At 40.6% G+C, this 18,588-nt stretch overlaps 1 protein-coding gene across 4 annotated transcripts in view; it reads left to right on the top strand.

The window, feature by feature from the left end:
• Positions 1 to 18,588, top strand: part of LOC104928131 (adhesion G-protein coupled receptor D2) — an 83,632-nt gene that overhangs the window by 46,700 nt on the left and 18,344 nt on the right. For 3 of the 4 annotated variants that reach the window (XM_027289860.1, XM_027289859.1, XM_019256713.2), the window contains exon 23: positions 2,548 to 2,701. The gene's annotated coding sequence lies outside the window, so the exon portion shown is untranslated. Of the gene's footprint in view, positions 1 to 2,547; positions 2,702 to 3,302; positions 3,808 to 18,588 lie in introns of those variants that run through there. The other variant, XM_027289861.1, reaches the window with a different exon arrangement.

The following is an 18,588-nucleotide window of genomic DNA, read 5'->3' as shown; positions in this document are numbered from 1 at the left end:
TTGTGTGTGTGTGTGAAGATCATAGCCCACGCAAAGCACTTTAAAAGTACTTAATAATGTCTGGCCCGCACAAACAGGCACATACCACACACACATACAGACAATTATAGACCCTAGCACCTTGACAAACACCCACTCTCATCATTCCACAGTACTTTGCCATTGCCATCTTATATGTTCACACACACACACATCGTGTCCCTTATGACTGATCACATTAACTCCACTTCTCTTTGGCCTGAAATACTTTGTTCTGCCCCTCCCACTGCGCCCTGACCCACACATATGTAGTGCCCAATATTCCCCACCCTCACGCACTTCAGGTCATTGAAGAAGGAATGAAACCATTCCTGACGGCAGATTGATTTTTTTAAATATCAGGATCCCTTTACTTCCTTTTGACCCCCCACCTCAGAGATGAACACTGTAAGGATGGGAAGAAATGAAATAAATAAATAGATACATGTAATGTCGCTGTGTGTTGGGTGGTTGAGGGGGCCCCCAGGGGCCCCTTGCTACCAGGTGCAGTCTGATATATTGGCTGCTCATGTTATCAGTGAGCCCCCCCCCCCATCTACCGTCATTTTTACTGCTTCCTCTCCCCTCTGGTGGTGGCAATTTTCCAATCTTGCTGTGTTCCGCTACCAGAATGCGTTTTTTAGCCATCACTGCCGCCTGACGGTTTTTAGCTAATGCTATTTTGTGCCATAAATCCTGCTTGAAATACTGTATCTACCTGTCCTTTGGTTAGACAGGAGACATTTGGCTCTAGATGACCGCACATGCCCCTATATATCCCCTTGTTGTAAAACATAGGATTGGGTATCGTGCCTCAGTGGCTGAGGGATAAAGAGGCTTTGGCGGTATTACTGCATATGGGGTCATTTGAAGACGAATGGCACTTGTCAGAGATAGAGGGGTTTATATGTTGTACTATTTGCAACGATTGAAGAGTTAACCCAATGGGATAATTCGCTGCAACTTCAATTTAAGGATTTAAAGTAGTTTTTATTTGAATTTATAGAAAAGATCATTTGAAACTTACATTGTCCCTTTTATTACTTCACAACATTACAAGCAGCCAATACTAAGCCTTGTGAAGGGAATTCTACAACTTATCTGGCGCAGGTTAAATGTATCAGGTTAAATGTATTGTATATAAACTAGCACAAAACATGAAAATCATTTAAATATTCTGGGAACTTTAACTACAAATTGCTCTTGGTACATGACATGACACACCTCTGACCTTGACAATCTCCCATATAAAGTCCACCAAACCTAATCACTCTTAAATTGCACACTTCTGTCGACCTCTTTAGCCCTCTTCCTTGTAGTAGCCTTTTACATGGGCGTGGGTCGTGCACCCAGATTTTTAAGCCCCGTGGGGGGTGGGGTTTTTTATTCACCACATACACACTCTGACCAGTGTAGCCTGCCTGTTTGATACCAAGTACCTCCTGACCCACCCTGACCTCCCTCTTGTACACACACAGCCAGATTGCTTTGTGAAATAAAGCTGTCAGTTGCAGCACCCAAATAAAAAACAACCGCCCCCCTCAATACTCCATGCCCCTGACACCACTGAAATATAGATATAAATTGGAAGCGGATTAGTTTTTTTGATCTTAATTCAAGTTTTGACAACGTATAGGAACTAGGAATTGTTTGGAAGCAGTCTTGGCACTAGAAAAAAAAAAACATTGTGAGTCGATATTTTTTTGAAATAGCTGCATGTTGTTAGGCTTGTTGAATACTAGACTTTGGATAGACTTTAAGTAAAATAGCATTGATTTCTGTTGATAGGTGCCCTGGAGTGACTTACACTGACGTGTAGCTTGACATATATCAGTCTTTTTCCCACTTGTGCATGTGTGTGTCATACAATCTGAAGCTGGACATCACCAATGCACAAAACCAGCCTGAGTGTCCGGCCCGAAATGCTTGCCATGTGAAACAAATGGGTTTTCTATTATTGCCATTTATTTTGGTCTGGCTGGAAGACACATGTGCATGCATGAAACAAGGAGGTTTCTGAGTGAAATTCATTGAGCAGCCGCTCAGGTCTGGTGCTGGAATTGTGGAAAGGATAATACAGTAGTCTACAGTAGCCCGAGACATCTTTTAATATTCATCACATTAATTGTGAGCTCATTGTATTAATAATCAGAGCAAACCAAATTATTTTGATGTAAAAAGGCACCATTATTCCTTCTAACTGCTGATTAGACAGAAATGTGGGGAGAGAGTGACAGGAATGACATGCAGCAAAGGGCCGCAGGTTGGTATTGAACCCTGGGCCACTGCTGAGCCTTCGTACATGAGGCAGATGCTCTACCAACTGAGCTAATCGACAACTCACAAACACAATTTAAATTAAGACGTAGAATAGATGTACAGTAGAAGGGAGAGTCATATTTAGGCTGATAGTCCTTATGATCATTTGCTCCAATGATCTAATGGAAAACATGGACATACTTAGCTGTCTTTGCTTTTATCAGTTACAGTGATCTCCTACACCTGACACTAGCTTTACATTCCTTACAGAACTGTGCCAGTTCCCGACCGTCCAGCTCAGTTACCAGCTCCCGTCCCGTCAGTTTCCCACTTGGAACTACACCAGGCCAGGAGGAGGAGGCCACCCCTACCTACACTTGCAGCACTACCCCAGGATTGGAGAAGGAGGAAGAGAGGACCAGCGGTGAGTAGTCAGACCAGTGCCATACAACTATAAGGCAAGCTCTTGTCCACTCCACTCCAATATCATCATGGAAATACATTCAGGATCTGGTAAAACACGTTTCAACACAAATACTGAAACATGTTTTTTTTTTTTTCACATTAATTTGAAGCATAATAAGAATATTGAAATGTGCACTGACCGTGTGTCACATGGCACTTTCTCCTGTTTGAGATTAATATTGGGTGTGTATGCTTTGCAGAACAGTAGCTATCTATTATGTGACATAGTGAGAAAGTTCCATTATATGTAGGATTTGAAATGTTCTCCCTTTGGTACCCCAGTGTTCATACTTTGATTGTTTCAGCATAGATTTCAAGTTGCATGAAATATGGGCAACCAATGTAAAACCCAGAAAATCTTAACTAAGCAACATTCACAGGAGTGAAATGAGTGTCATCTTTGAACACCATATCCAGTATATCCCAATACATTCATATAACTGCCACTGGACTCAAACGATTGCTACTTTTAGACTTCTAGCAAACTTTTGATTTCAATTACAGTTTGGCTTTGGCAGTTTAACAATATCACAACTATCTCTATATTTTTTTTTCCACAGTTTTTCCTAGTTGATCAGAAGATTTGAACCAGCTGTCTTTGGAACTGAACATAATAGCATGTCACAAGATTGCATGCTAATTTGATTTCCCTGCTGGCCTTGCTTCTCAAAAAGCACAACCAATCCACTGTTGTTTAAAAAGAACAAGGAAGGCCACCCATCTAGTGACATTTTTTTAATTAGAATGAAAGATGAAATCTGAATATATAAGAATAAGTGAAATATTTTGCAGGGTTTTTTTTTTCTTAATGTACCCTCTCTTTTCAGGAGGGCAGCACCTGTGCCCTTGCCTTTTGTCATTTTCATTTCAGAAGAGGTAGTTTTGCCTATGAATGATTTTAATTTTCACCTTACAGCTTAGCACCTCAAATGAAGCTAAGCATTTACACTGATTATGGCCTGAACAAATACTGAGAGCTCATGGGTGGAATGTGTGTATGTGTACAGTATGTGGCTCATCCAACAATCTGATTGAAGTTGTTCACTTGACTTAAGTCCCAATGGCACTCATCTCTTTCATTGTTTTCCTCTGCGTAGACTTTTTTTCCATATGCACTTTATTAAAATTGCATTTTATTAGGTTCACCTAGCTTGAGGAGCACTGTAGTAAATTGGGTTTTAATTATGGTTATCAGGTTGTATATTTGTTAAACTGAATCAAAATCTGAAATCAAAATGATCATAAAGTTGATTTAAGCTTTAGTTCCCTATATGTATAGTCCCCCACTGTACCCCCATTTGCGTATCTGCAAGGCATTACTGCAAGGCACTCTAAAACAGAGTAGCGGCTGGCCTGTTGAGTGAAATCAGACATCAGAAATCTCCTGTTAAATTTAAACACTAACCAGACACCCTGGCTTCAATCTAGCTGCCTGACCCATGCTGCACTCAGCAGAGTTAAGAGTCATTTGGTTGTGGAAAAGATTGGAGACACCAGTTTCAAAGCAGGGAAAGAAAGAGGGAGAGGTCGATCCCTGGTTTCATTTTGTAATTTAAAGCCGGTTTAGTGTCACTCGTGTGTTGCCCTAGTTGATGCAGCATTCACAGTGTTAAAGAATAAAGAAATCTTTTAAATTTGAACTTGAATTTATTTATTGGCAAAAGTTATAGAACAGAGTAAGAAAAAGACTGTGGGGAGAAACTATGCAAAGAGGTTTATGAAAATATATTTGCTTAAATTACAACAAATGGCTGGGGAGCGAATGTTTGGGTTAAAAGCTCCTTTGCTGATTCCTGAGATATAACGTCACCAGGATGTTTGAGGGAAAAATGACTTGCTCTTTTAGTTAATACTTTGTTTGTTTATTCACAGTGGAGTAGAACAATTGTATATAACCTGACGCACAGTATCGTCATTTAGTAAATACCATGTGGATCATGGTTTATGACTTGTACAATAATGATATTCACATTTGAATAGTACATGTGCTCTGTGTTATTGCTCCTTGTTGCCGCTCTGTGCACTTCCCACACTGTGATTTACAGCGTTTCCTTTGCAGGTGATTTGCATGGTCCTCGACACTATTACTGTCTCTTTCATTCACTCGGCGCGCAGCAGTTAAATCAGTCGCTACGTCACATTTACATGACTAAACCTCCAACATAACCTGACAAATCAAACCGGGCAGCAGAAATGTAACACAATTGCAGAAATAATTGATTGTCAGATGATATTATTCAGCCCATTTGCTGCCCCTCCAATCTGCACTCGACTCAGTGCTGGAAGATGCAAATGCAATCGGCTCTGTGTGATTGAATACTGTGACTGAATTGGCAGCAGTGCTCATACACTACAATACAAATACTATATGCATATCATCATGCAGTAGGGCAGACACAAGCAAACATAAACTCCCAATCCACTGTAACTAATCATCATGACAAAGCCAACTCACCGGAGTATAATCTTGCACTACATGGTAGGTGATTCAATATTTTCTTTCGTACATGTTTTTTTAACATGTCTGTGATGCTGTGAAGAGGTCATGCAGTTGGATATTTTCAGAATGCTTTACTACTTTGTCATACAGTATTTCCAAAGTATATAATTAATGAATTATATAATTTCTAAAGTATATAATTACTCTAGTCTACTCACAGTCACAAATAGCATTTCCACAAAAAAAACAAATTTTGCTTTCTGAAAAGTGGTGGCTTTACATTGGTGATGCCTTGACCATACAGTCGAACATATGGTACAATATGTCTTCTCACCATGAAGTACAAACAACAAACAAACAGATGGGCCCCCTTTTTTGTAACAATAACCGCAGCATCTCCTCCTCACTACCAAGTGATAGTGGTAGCTTGCATACAAGGTCAAACACTCCTTGGTAGGGGTGTGTGTAGTGGGGGAGTGTACCGCTTTTGATACCTTTATGCCTTTTCCATCTTTCTGTTTACTCAAGTTGGTTGGCACAAATGTCCAAGGCAGACAGTGGATTATGTTGAGGGTACACGATGAAAAAGGTGAACAAAATAAAGGACGTATTTGCTGAGAGCATAAGAGAAGGACAAGTGGAAAATGAAGGAATAAAAAAGGGACAGGGGGTGAAGTGTGGGGGGGATTTGAATTGAAAGGGGAAGGGTTGTGTGGGTGTTTGTGTATGTTCATGAGTGTTGCATTCCTGATGAGATGGCCCCACACAATGGCTTAGTTGAAGGTTGCAAGCCCTTTTAAGCTGGAATAATATGCTGGGTCACTAGTGTTACCTCGCGATATGTTCATGCTTTGTTAAAACCTTCTCTTCAGTGGGTAAATATGGCCAAGCAGTTATCTTTCTTTTATGGTTCAAATTTGAATTCAAAAGATCATTGCGTTTTCCTCTGGGGTCTCTTATGCTATAACCCGTTTTTGACTGGACTGTAGGTATTGTTTTAATAATGAAATTGGGGTGTGTCATGCTGTTAAATGTACAATTGGTGTCAGTATTTAATGGTGCAATGGTGACACTTTTTCTTAATGTCTTCTTAATATCATAGTTTTTCTAAATGTTAGATATTTTAGGATTGTATGTAGTGTGATTTTGTGTGATTTTAAGCACCTGCAGGTTCTGCAATATACAGAGTGACTGATCAGAGGGTTTGTTTGTCTGTCCCCTATTTAATAACCTGTTCACCAGGTGACTGTAATGAAGAAAATGTACAGTATTGTGCAGTATTGTGCGGTCCTCGCCTTAAGTTCATCATACCAAACCTGATTTCTGGTGTCATCTCCAGTTTACGTAACCCAACTTGTATGAACCATATGCCTGCACATTGCTGACATCTGACTCCCCTTCCTCTTTTGCTAACATGTGTTCCTCAACATCCCTCGCAATTAGGGGCCTTGTAGATAAAGTAGTGTGGCGGTCTATTGCATGCATCTTCTGCAGATTACAGACAGATCCTACATTCACGCCACCATAGGGTTGAATCCCCCTTACCTCCCTTTACCCGCACACCCTCACTTGTCATGCATGTTTATCCAAGTTCATTGACATGCAACAGGATCTCCAGCTCCAAAAATACAAAAAAAAGAAATGTTCCCTTGTGTAATGACAGCATATTTGCAAGCAATCTCATCTGGGTGATTGCTGTCAAATCAATTTCTCTATTTGGAAGTCCAGTTCTGTGGAACGTGCACTTTAAATAAAGTTGTGCATGACAAAGGCTAATGTTATATGTCAATATCTTCAATAAATTACCTCAATATTACTATTAAGGGAAAGTTTAGGAATAAATATTGCCTCTGATATTTACACAATTAAAAAATAATGTGCATTCAATTAAAAATGGTAGAGGGATATAATGTTAAACTAGAACAGCATTCCTACAGTTTGTCACTTAATTGCTACCTTTACCAGCAGGACAGTGCAAGTCATACTACAATACTATGACAGCTGACTGTCTCATATTTCAGTGTCAAATCAATAGATTATTATATATAGTATTCCCATGCTCTGAGTCTTTTTTTCAAAATATATAATGATGATATAATGGTTTGTTGAGGAATAAAATGTACAAATCTGACACATTTAAGTTAAACAAAATGAAAGCAGCTGTTAGGTGACTGCTGCTTGACCTTTCTTATTCTGCTTCTTTTCTGGATGATTTTTCCTCACTAGGATGTGCATGTGCAAATCTTTTATTTGGGCACAAATGCATTATAATTTCAAATATCCTTGATTGTCACTTAAGTGTACTAAATGCATGAATATGTGATTGAACTTGTCTTTCTTGCCAAGAGTGTTAAGTAGTGACGTACTCATGTACTGTCCTGCAGTATTGTTTCCTCTAACCAGAACAGTGACTTCAGACATAAATCCAGGTTCTGTTTGGTCTGATATCTGTTACAAGTGCCGTTTGCTGTGAAGTGTGAACTATTTTAATGATCAATTTAAAAACAGAAGTTCAAATTCAGATGTTGGCTCAAGATAGGTGACTGATTGTGTTTTATATTTGTTTCAGCTGCTCAGTCCATTCTTATTCTTCCTCGAGCATATTTGGAGACATCAAACATGCTCGAGGAAGAATAAGAATTTGTTGCTGTGGGAATTGACATCACATTGATAATTACCACAGCAGAATCACAGACACTAGAGGTGAGGTGTGCCTGTGTGTCTGTGTGACGGAGAGGTATTTGGCCTCTAAACGGCAGCTTGTGTTCAATGTCTTTCTGATGCAAAGTGATGTGTACTAATTCTACATCTGCTCAAACCAAACAGGGCTCGAAAGTTCAGCCAAGCCCCCCCCCCCCCCCCCCAAAAAAAAAAAAAAATCCCTTCCTCACACAGATCTTCTCCTGCTCCTCTCTCTGTGCACAAATTAAATTTGTTGCATTTACCCTGCTTCCTTTTTGCATTGTGAAGTGATGGACAAATAAGTGACTTTATGTTTGGGGTTTTGCATGTGTTTAAGTATGGATTAAGGTTTGGTTTGTTGGCTTGGCTGTTTAGAGGATATGTGGCCCTGAAATGGGCTCTTGTCATGTGGGCTGAAGCTTTGAGGACTTGATTGTAGTCTCACAGTGTAAATACCCAAACAAACAGGCAGCGGTTGGTTTGCCATGTATTTACATTCCTCTCTCCCATTTGGTTGCTCTCACTCTCTCTCTCTTCCTTTTGCATCTGATTTGTTAATCTGTATTTACTTGCTAGCTTTTTTGTTGCGCTCCCTCTCTTCCTCTGACACATACTGCTTCCATCCTCTGTATGCTCTCAGTTTGTGAAACATATTTTGTAACATTTGTGGTCCCATGTGTTATTGCTGAATTAGAAAAAGGACTTTGTGACAGGAATTAAGATTTAAATTGTCAGTTAAAGCACTCGTCTACCATTTCTCGCTGTTGTGTGAAAAATCTCCAAAACCTTCTTAGATCATTTGAAACACTTAAACAACTGCATTTTCTGCACTTGTACTACACTCTGGCATTTTGAATTCATCACACCCAATGAAACAAATCCAGAGATGAAATATTGAGCCCATTTGGTTGTTCTTAAGTGGCTTTAAGCGCAACTGTTTATGCATATTCGCCCAGCCGCTGCAAAGCATACCAGGCTTCTCGAATTTGTTTTCCGCAGCTGTTCTGCATAACAACGCCACGCTATCACGCACAGGGAAAGTCTGGTGAAGGGAATCTATTCATAATTCAAAGAAACAACAAGGCACAAGCTGTGGCGTTGTCAGATATAACAAATTGAGGAGGAAAAGAGTTGAATTTGTATCTGCTTACAGAGGTTGACTGCATTATACATACTGCAGGTGCCGCTGAGTGTGTGGTAATAGGATATATGATGGATGGCCAACCTGCATGGGCTCCCATTCTTCTGGGTTATTCATCTATTTATCTGCTTATTTATTTATTCCTTCACCCATAAAGGCCCTCCCAAACTCAGGATTTGCCTAACATGCAATAGTACCTAAAAGAGAGCTGGCCAGTATGGAAATGGGCCTGAGCTCTCCTAGGTCTGGAAGTCCTCTGTTGTGCATGTGTCAGGTGCACTGATGTCTATGCTGATGTTCATTGGTTGTGTTGGCGGTTTAAGGGGGCCTGCTGTTTGTTGAATCTTGATAGTTCCTTGTTCAACTAAACCAGAGAACAAAACCATGACACATTTTCTCCGTAGGAGCTTCTTAGAAACCACAAATCATACTCCAATTGCACAGAAATACAGTAAATTCGACATGCATGCAAACTTGTACAGACAAATGTCAACACATGCTGGAGCCAAGCTTTTGTCTCTTGGAGGGTTGTTATTGGTACTGTATGTATCCAGGGATTTTGGAGTGGTTAAGACCCCACTTGAGCCACTTGTACACTTGCTGTTGTAGACCTAAACCAGCAAAACAGCCATTATTTTGCCTGTCTGTTTCATTTTGCTTCCCTCCTCTATCCTCCAGTCTAAATAAACACAAAATCCCCAAAAGTTTTAAACCTTAAACATCCTCCATGTAAAATAAAAGGCAAGTGAGTCATGAAATTCAAAGTAAACAAAATGCAATCAAACCGTGGCACATTATAATTATACAGTTAAGTTGTCAGCAAATACACATAAAACCAAACTGACAAGATATAGCAAGCACCTTTGATCACACACAATCACCAGCTAACTGCCTTTCATGTTTAACCCTGTCACTGCTGTCCTATCAAGGGCATCACTCAAAGACCTGCATGTGCCCTGGACCAGGTCACCTCCCCTGGGCCAAACTGTCTTACAGTTTACCCCCCACCCCCATGTCATCACTCCCCTCTCCTGCAAAGAGGGGACACTGCAGTCTGTCTTAGTGTAAAGTGCTGTACAACCTAATATTTTTATTTAAAAAAACATTGTGTTCACTGTGCATTTTCATACTTACACACATGCACTCACACGCACCTCTTTTTCTGCAAGTATCTTAACACAGTCCTAAAGCATTCACCACTAGTACCATCGCACAGCTGCCAACAGCACCTCTAAACCAATATCAGCACCTCCGCCCCCCCTCCCCCCAGAACATTTTTCCATCGTCCTCATCTCAACAGCCCATGGCAACGACATAGCCGGCAGCTTACAACGAGGCAAAGTGGGGAAGAGGAAGGGGGCAAGGGGGGGAGTTGGGCCGTAGATCAGGGCAGGGAGGATGGCGGCGCGACCAGGAGGTGACAGGGGAATAACATCCCTTTCTCCTCAATCGACAGGGACTATAACTCCTGCCTCTCCAGGGACAGATTGAGAAAGGCAATAGCCCAAGGGGCTGTGAAGCACGGATGCTTAGGAGAATTGAAAGTTAAAAGAAAAACGCAGTTTGCCGAGCCACTGCCACTGATTCAGCTGACAGCACCACTCTTTGGTGCAGTTAGCTCTTTGAAATTTTCTTTTCTTTTTTTTTAATAATTCTTGTTGTTTTTTCTTTTGCTTTTTTAATACTGTAGAAAAGCCATTGTGGCATTCTGCACATATAGATTATAATACAATAAATCTCCATGTTGTATTTTCCCCAGTTTTCTACACTTACTGAAGTTGGGAGATGTGCACATCTTTCTTTCTCAGCATACTGAAGTTTTTTTTGTGTGAAAAGTTTAGGGATTACCCTTTCCCTTTGATTGTATTTCCACTAGTTTTCAATAAACTGATGCAATCAGCCAATAAGAGACTGGCACTATGTTTTAACACAGACGGTAACAGAATCTATTTTAGTGCGGGACATTCGTGTCCTGTTTGGTGTACTGACTCTGAAGTCTAGGTGATAAAACCTCCAGGGGTCCCTGTTTCCCAAAATTTCGGTGCGTTTCATCAGTGCTGGTGTGATGTAATATATTTTTTCTGTTTGGTTTACCTTATAACCACAAAAAATGAAAACTGGAAAAAGAGAGGGACTAGATTCTTGTTAATTACTGTACTGCATGTTATGGAGTGTTTGGGTTATGGGGATGAGTTATGTAATGGTTAAACAGTGTAACATTGCAAATTATGTTGTTTAACTGCTCTGTGATTATACAGCGAGTGCTTTGTCAGCAAAGCAATCACAGCTCCTCTCTCTTTGTTTTATCACTCTCCCCTCACTGTCTGTTGTCTCACTTTACTCATTCGTTATTCTATTCCCCCTAAAAATCTTCTCTTCTCTCCCAGCCTCAACATCTCTTTTATTTCTCTCTTTTCTCTTCACCCCTCTCTCTCTCTCTCTCTCTCTCTCTCTCTCTCTCTCTCTCTCTTTCCACACTCTGTCACTTCTTCTGTGCCTTCACAGCCACACTCCACTGTTGAAGTGGGTGGGAGGGATGGAGAGCAGGGCGTGTAGCAGCTTTTATAGCCTGATCAATTTTACAGTGGCTTATTGAATAGCTTTTAATGCCCTTCTTTATTTTCAGCTGTAACCTGCAGAGTGTCTGCCGCTCCGGGGCTGATGGGATGGCTCGCTAGAGAGGAGAGACAATAAATTTTAATACATCGTCTCTGGAAAATTACACATGTTTAATCATTGATTTTTATTGGCTCATCATGATAACATTATCTCAGTGGGTGAGGGTGGGCAAAAGAGCGGCTCATAAAAGAAAAGAGGTTGAATTAGTTATGGCATTTTAAAGAGTGAAGTTGACAAAATGAAATGTTGGCATTACTAACTTCCTTTGTCTAATATCCAGTGTATTGATTGGCACTGCAACTATTACATACCTAGACAATTTGATGCAGTGACCATTTAAACAAGTGGAGCCTTCTCCAGACATGTTTTCTCTCCCTGTTGCTGGTAAATCAGTGTGTCTGTTGAGACAATTAGTAAAAGGTTATTTAAAAAGACTAAATAATATCTTTATAATACAAATAGCAATGTAGTATGACTTCCCCCTAATGCACTTGGTATTTTATTACACTTTTTTAGCCATAAGTAATCCCGTAATAACATAAAAACCTTCCCCTTCTCCTCTCTTTTACTCTGTTTCTGTCTGATGAACTGAATTTAAAAACAAACTTTAAAACACGTTTTGTGTGTTAATTAAAAAATAAAAATTATACAGACTTTGACTGTTATCTTAAAAATAACCAAACAATAATTATCTACTATCCACCAAATACAAACTAATTGCTAATATATTTGAAATACTAATGTATGTCGTTAGTTTGGTCTACTTTACTCTTACTCTGCTCTACATCCCCTGTGATTTCACCTCAACAACGAGAGTACAAGAAAGGTGAAATTTGAATGTGTGCTCCAAGATTTATCGTCTGCATATAAAAAAAAATATCAGGATCATTAAGTCCTACTCTACTGCCATCAAGCTGATGAAAGCTCGCAAACACACAGACTTCATAATGCCTGGTGTGTGTGTCAGTGTGTGTATGTACGTGTGTGTATAAGGGATGTGATAAGGTAGATTGACTTCTAATATAAACGGTAGAGGTGTCTGGTGACATCAGTATAGCAGTGCCCTTTGTGTCCCTGCCTGGCAACCTCATTCTCTTCTCGTGTGTGTGTGTGTGTGTGTGTACAAGCAAGCAGAATTAAGATTACTATGCCGTATGTTCTTCTCTGTGATCTTGCATGTTTGCAAATGTTGCATTAAAGCTTTTGAGTGTGTGTGATTAAGTAGCTGTAGTTAAAACAATTAGTTTGGTTAAGTATAGAGGCAAGTTGGTGGACCTACGCATGTGTGTACACATTTCTCTCTCTTTCTCTCTCTCTCTCTCTTGCACACATCCCACATAGAACACACACACACACACACACACACACACACACACACACACACACACACACACACACACACACACACACACAAAGACACTGGGCCATGTTAGCTCTCCTCCACACCGGCACCTGCTCCGCTGAAGGTGAAAGAAGTGCTCACTTGAGCTCATTGAAAAGTAGATGTGACAGTAAATTTTTCAGGCCCTTGTGAGATGGGAGATCTTGTTATAGCAGTCAGGATGGGGGTCAGGGCAGTGGCTGCTTGATGATTGAGGAAAAGAGAAGTAAATTCATTCTGCTTCGGGCACTTTGTCAAGTGCCAGTAGCTTACTGTTGAGAGCCACTCACCCATCACCGTGTTACGGCCCCAGAGGTCACCTCCACCGCCATAAATCTGCCTCGCCTGCTAAACCTACTGCCTTCCCTCGGCTGAGCACGAGCAGGGAGAGAGGCTGCAGCTGCTGCTGCTGCTGCTCCTCATAGTCAGTCAAATGAAAAAAAAAAACAGAGGGGAGAATATAGATTCTCCTTTTGATGCTGCTGATGGTGTAAGAGCAGGACACTGGGTGTGCTGTGCCACAGGGGGGATATGTACATTTGAACTAATGGTTGTGTTGTGTGTGTGTGTGTGTGTGTTTGCATTTTTTTCCCCTTGTAAATCCAAGGCAGTTTTTCTAAAACAGAAATGTGCATAAACATCATAGGGACAGGAAAATGTAACAAAAGAAGTGTCATTTTTTCCAAACTCAACACTTAGTCATAGTGCATTTACTGTAGCATAGTGATTCCTGCATCACTTTTCCCTGCACTACTGCTTATCGGCCCACATAAAACTGAAAGGAAACTTAAAGGAGAGTGCTGAGAGGAAAGGAACTGCAGAAATCCCAATGCGGCTGTACTTATTTACATAGTGTTAGTAAATTGCATTGCTAAATTCAAAAACCTGAATGAATGCGAAATGTTGCTGTCATGGTCCTAATTAATAAATCAGTCTCTAGTGTTTGTGCCCTAAAATATGCAGTAACACAAACATATACTCATTGCTGTAATACACATGGAACAGTAGGCCACTGTAGTGTCCCATTTCATAATCGGTGCTGATTTCATTTTGGGCTGAAGTCCACCAGTACTGGTTGATGTTGAGCCATTTTTTTTTCTGATGAAATGTAAGATTGGTGGTGAGAAGATTCCTTCAGCTATTTTGGGTTTTTTTGTTGTTTTGTTTGCCAAAATATTCTCATCTGTTCCAAGCTGCTTCAAGACACAAAGGAGGCGCACATTCATGTTAATGAAGACCAAAGGAGAGAGAGAGCTTACATCACAACTGTTTAATGAAAAACTATTCAATGGTAAAACTTTTTAAAAAACAAACCGGGCTCAAGGGCTCTTTAGAGTGAGTTCTCTTTGTGAGTCACTTTAGTCTGCAACATTTAGAATCCTTAAGGTTCAGTGAAATTCTGTCATTTTTCCAAGTGCGGGTAGGACTTGAGTTAGTATGCTTTGCCTCAGTTTTTCGTAGGGTCACACCAAAACAGACACCAACCATACACAAAACCATCGGGGATCCTGTTCTGTCTTTTCCTAAATTGATAATTGGTATATCTTGAAATTATTGATATCTTTTTCCATATGCTAACATTTTTCTCGGATGGTGGTAGAGGACTAAAGTCAGAAGAAGGAAAAACAATCTGGATCTGGTTTGGCTGTATCTGTGTTTATATGTGCGTGTGAGCGTGTTGTTTTCTGTACACACACACACACACACACACACACTTGTCCACATGTGTACAGAATGTGAGTGATACGCTTTTTAACGTGTGTCATCATGCCATAATTACACCTGCCTTACCTAACTATGTGTGTGCATATGTAACCGACTACCCATGTTGTGCACACAAGTGTGTATGTGTGTGCGTACGCCTTTCAAGCTTGTAGTGTATGAGCACCAGCCTGCTTTCAATATAGCCTCTTATTAGGTGGTGATTATCCTGCCTGCATCTGGCTTCTTTCAGCCTTTGACTAGAAGTTGGAGAGGCCAGGGGCACCCTGGGAAGAAAGGAGTGAAGACTTCCTGAACCCAGCGTTCACCCCCCACCCCAGTGTACCCCTCAACCCTTCAAAGAACCACCTTATATTCAGAGTGGAGCTTTTTCTATAAACAATTTCTTATGGGGAAAAAAATACAATTCTGACTCGTGTGTAGAAATGCATAGGTGGTGCTCCAACAATGTTTGCATACCAGCATCAGTGTTGGGCAAGTTACTCTTAAAAAGTAACTAGTTACAGTTACTAGTTACTTCTCTCAGAAAGTAACTAAAGTAGTTACTGAGTTACAAATGATAAAAGTAACTAGTTACTTTGGAAAGTAACTATTGAGTTACTTTCAAGTAATTTTTTAAATGCTCAAATGTGTCAAAGAATTTGGACCCCACCTCCATCCCTCTTTGACAGAACCTAAAACACATGTGTGTGTTCAATTATTTATGATCTATACTATACTTCCATTTAAAGAAGGCTACTTTTGGATTAATCAGACTCGCCATTCCGGTTTCTCGTTGACTCGCGTGAATATCCTGTGTCGTCTTTGTGTATCTGACCATTTGTGTAAGCAACACCCGCCCATCTCCACCTCTGATTGGCTTACCATGGAATTTTACTAAACCCCAGCCAATTGTCATCATTTATGCAATTGTCTCGCGCCCTCACCAAGGAAGGAGGAACAAGAAAAATCTTTGCCGCTCGGCTTAGAGATCTATAGTTAGTCTGATGACAGCTGCCTTCAATCATAGTAACGGGACGCATTTTTTGGCAGTAACGATAACGGCGTTACAACGATACTCATTACTGAAAAAAGTAACGCCGCTATTTATAGCGCCGTTATTCCCATCACTGACCAGGATGCATTGTTTAGGCCAGTGAAGATATTGGAAGTTACCTAAGTTCTACCTGTTCTACAATTGCATTGACTGTGTCATGTGTCTGTCCTTAATGTACCCTGGAATTAATGGTCAAAACATTCCGGTGTATAGACTCACTTTATCTTCTCATGGCTGTAAAATGTAAAATGTATTTGTTACGAGGAGAAACTGGATGAAAACCACAATAGTCATATTTCAGCAACCATCTTACACAGTCATCGCATTTAAGTAGTCACAAGGTCAACAACAAGCTAATGGGGAAGTGCATTAATGTGCTTTTACTTAATACTACTCTCAGGAAATGGCACAAAAATGTACCTTGCCTTGAAAAGCACGGATAAAGTACAAGCTTTGGTGCTAGTCTCTAGCCTGCCTCTCCAACACATGTACACCGTTTCCTGTTCCCTTACGCCTACTCCTACCCATATTAAACTGACAGAGCGCTCCTGGAAGATGCAGACTCCCAACACCATGATTTGAAAAAGAACACTCCGTGAAGCAGAAAACGGGCAAAGAAAATAATAAGACAAAACAGAAGCAAAAGATAGTAGGCAGGGAGAAAACGGTGTGGCAGGATCCCGAGGGCCTGGCTGGGGACTTTGTAAGAGCCCATACATCAGCTGTCACCCGATGGGCTTCCAAAGAGTCACAACAGAGAAACACAATAGACCGGACAGATGGTCCCAAACAAACTGCAGCGGGTTTGATGCTATTAAAAGCTGTTTACCTCATGCCAGACGCCAGCAAGTGCGGTGGATGTATTGTATGATCATTTCGGAAAAAGACTGAGTGTGTGTGTATGTGTGTTTGACAACCAGCTTCTGGTGTTTCAATAAACTCTCTGCTGAGTTTTTAGCCACCAAATGACCATTCATAGCTTGAGTATGATGTGTTTAAGTGTGTGTGGTTTTCTCATAATTAAGATACAATCAAAGACAACACGTGACGGTGAAACATGAACAGTATGAAGATTGATTCGCAGAAAGTGGAAGCCAGCCAACTCCGCAGGCCGTGATGAACTTTTGGCTGATAACCAATAACGAGACAAATATGAAACAAGACCCCCCCCCCTCTCTCTTTCGCTGTTACTCCCTCCCTCCCATCCTCTCCTCCTTCCTCTCCCCTTCATCTGCTCTCCTAAAGAGCGACTCTGACACCTTAGAATGATGAACTCCTTCAGTGCACTGACCTTTCTCCTTCGGACTAGTCACCCGCCCTCCTGCCCTCGTCCATGTAGATGAGACAGAGACAGATGAAGATATTTTGCACTGTGTGTGCATGTGTGGGTGTCAGTGGTGATGGTGGGCGTGGGTGTGATGCAGTGACACAGTGAAATTAGTTTTGGTGTTGTTGGATGGCGGGCGACCCACCTTCAGATCAGCAGTCAACCAGGGAGATTAATCCAGACACAGGAGGCCTGTTGGAGAGAAGGCATGACAGGCCCTGAATGAGAGGAGAGAGACAGGCAGGTAGACAGACAGATGGGGCGGATGGGTTCATGACAATGATATACCTACTGAGAATGTGTCCATATATGTATGTGTGTAACTTTCAGATTTAACATACAGATTGCTGGGATGCAAGGGATGTGACTAATGCAAAGAGCATTTTCTTTACATGTAAAATAGCCCATATTTAGCATAGTTCCTGAATTATCAACCAGTTTTTGTAGGTCTGGTGTTGCTCTAGTGAATGATTTTCTTAGTTGGGAAAAACAACCAACTCAGTGAAAGCTTTTGCAAACTGGTCATTACCGGGCTTAGTCAGACAGGTCAGGGCATCCTAAAGTCATAATTCTGAGTTTATCATTAGCAGCCAGAGCCTAACAGCTGACTCTACTGTCTGGCTAACATAGTAGCTAATTTTTATATAGTCAAATATATATATATATATATATATATATAACTGAAATCAATAAATTTAACTTAATCCCTACTTGGCTTAATCCACTACTTGGCTATTGTGTTGCCTCGCAGCTATTTCAAGCAGGGTGGTTGCATTCTTCTAATTTAAATATCTGTCTCATGTCTGTTTGTGTGTTAATAGTTTTTTAGCTGTACATTGGTTGAGCAAATTAAGGTTAGGGTTAGGCATTGTGTTTATAGATATTGTCCCATCCGATCCAAACAGTAATCCTGCTGGCTGTCAGTAGTCATCCGTTGTTGTTTTTCCAGTAAGGGTGTCCTTGAACCACCCTTACTGTACCTGCTCAGTCATTGTAAGATAATCCAGAGGAGCACATCTGTTAAGTGCCTGAAATGTAAAATGAGCGTCAGAAGTTGATGAATATGGTATCATTAGCCACGCTTGTCTTGGCTTCTTCATGTTCTGCCTTAATTGGCTCCAATTTATAATCCTCCACCTTTGGGCCATCCTTTGTAATTCTGTCTTTTTTCCTTCTATAATTGGTTCAGATCAATGCATCTTACGGGTCACATAAAGGGGAGAAATCCTTGGATAATTTTGTATAATATTTAACTTGACTTATGGTTCACATGGACAATATAATACCTTTATTTTGTTATTTCAAGAGTTTTGCTCTGTGGTACCTACACACATGATTGTTCATGTTCACATTTTGAGGTATTAAATGAGTAGTTTGACTAGAAATTTGGAAAAGCACTCCTAGTTACCTAAATACTTTGACAGGTGATATACAGTAGGAGAAGAATAATGACACAAATTAGTTCAATTGCTAGAACTAGCCCTTCCCTTGCCCACTT

This window comes from Larimichthys crocea, chromosome XVII, assembly GCF_000972845.2.
Source record: "Larimichthys crocea isolate SSNF chromosome XVII, L_crocea_2.0, whole genome shotgun sequence".
Classification (NCBI taxonomy): domain Eukaryota; kingdom Metazoa; phylum Chordata; class Actinopteri; family Sciaenidae; genus Larimichthys; species Larimichthys crocea.
This window is presented reverse-complemented; position numbering and strand designations above follow the sequence as displayed.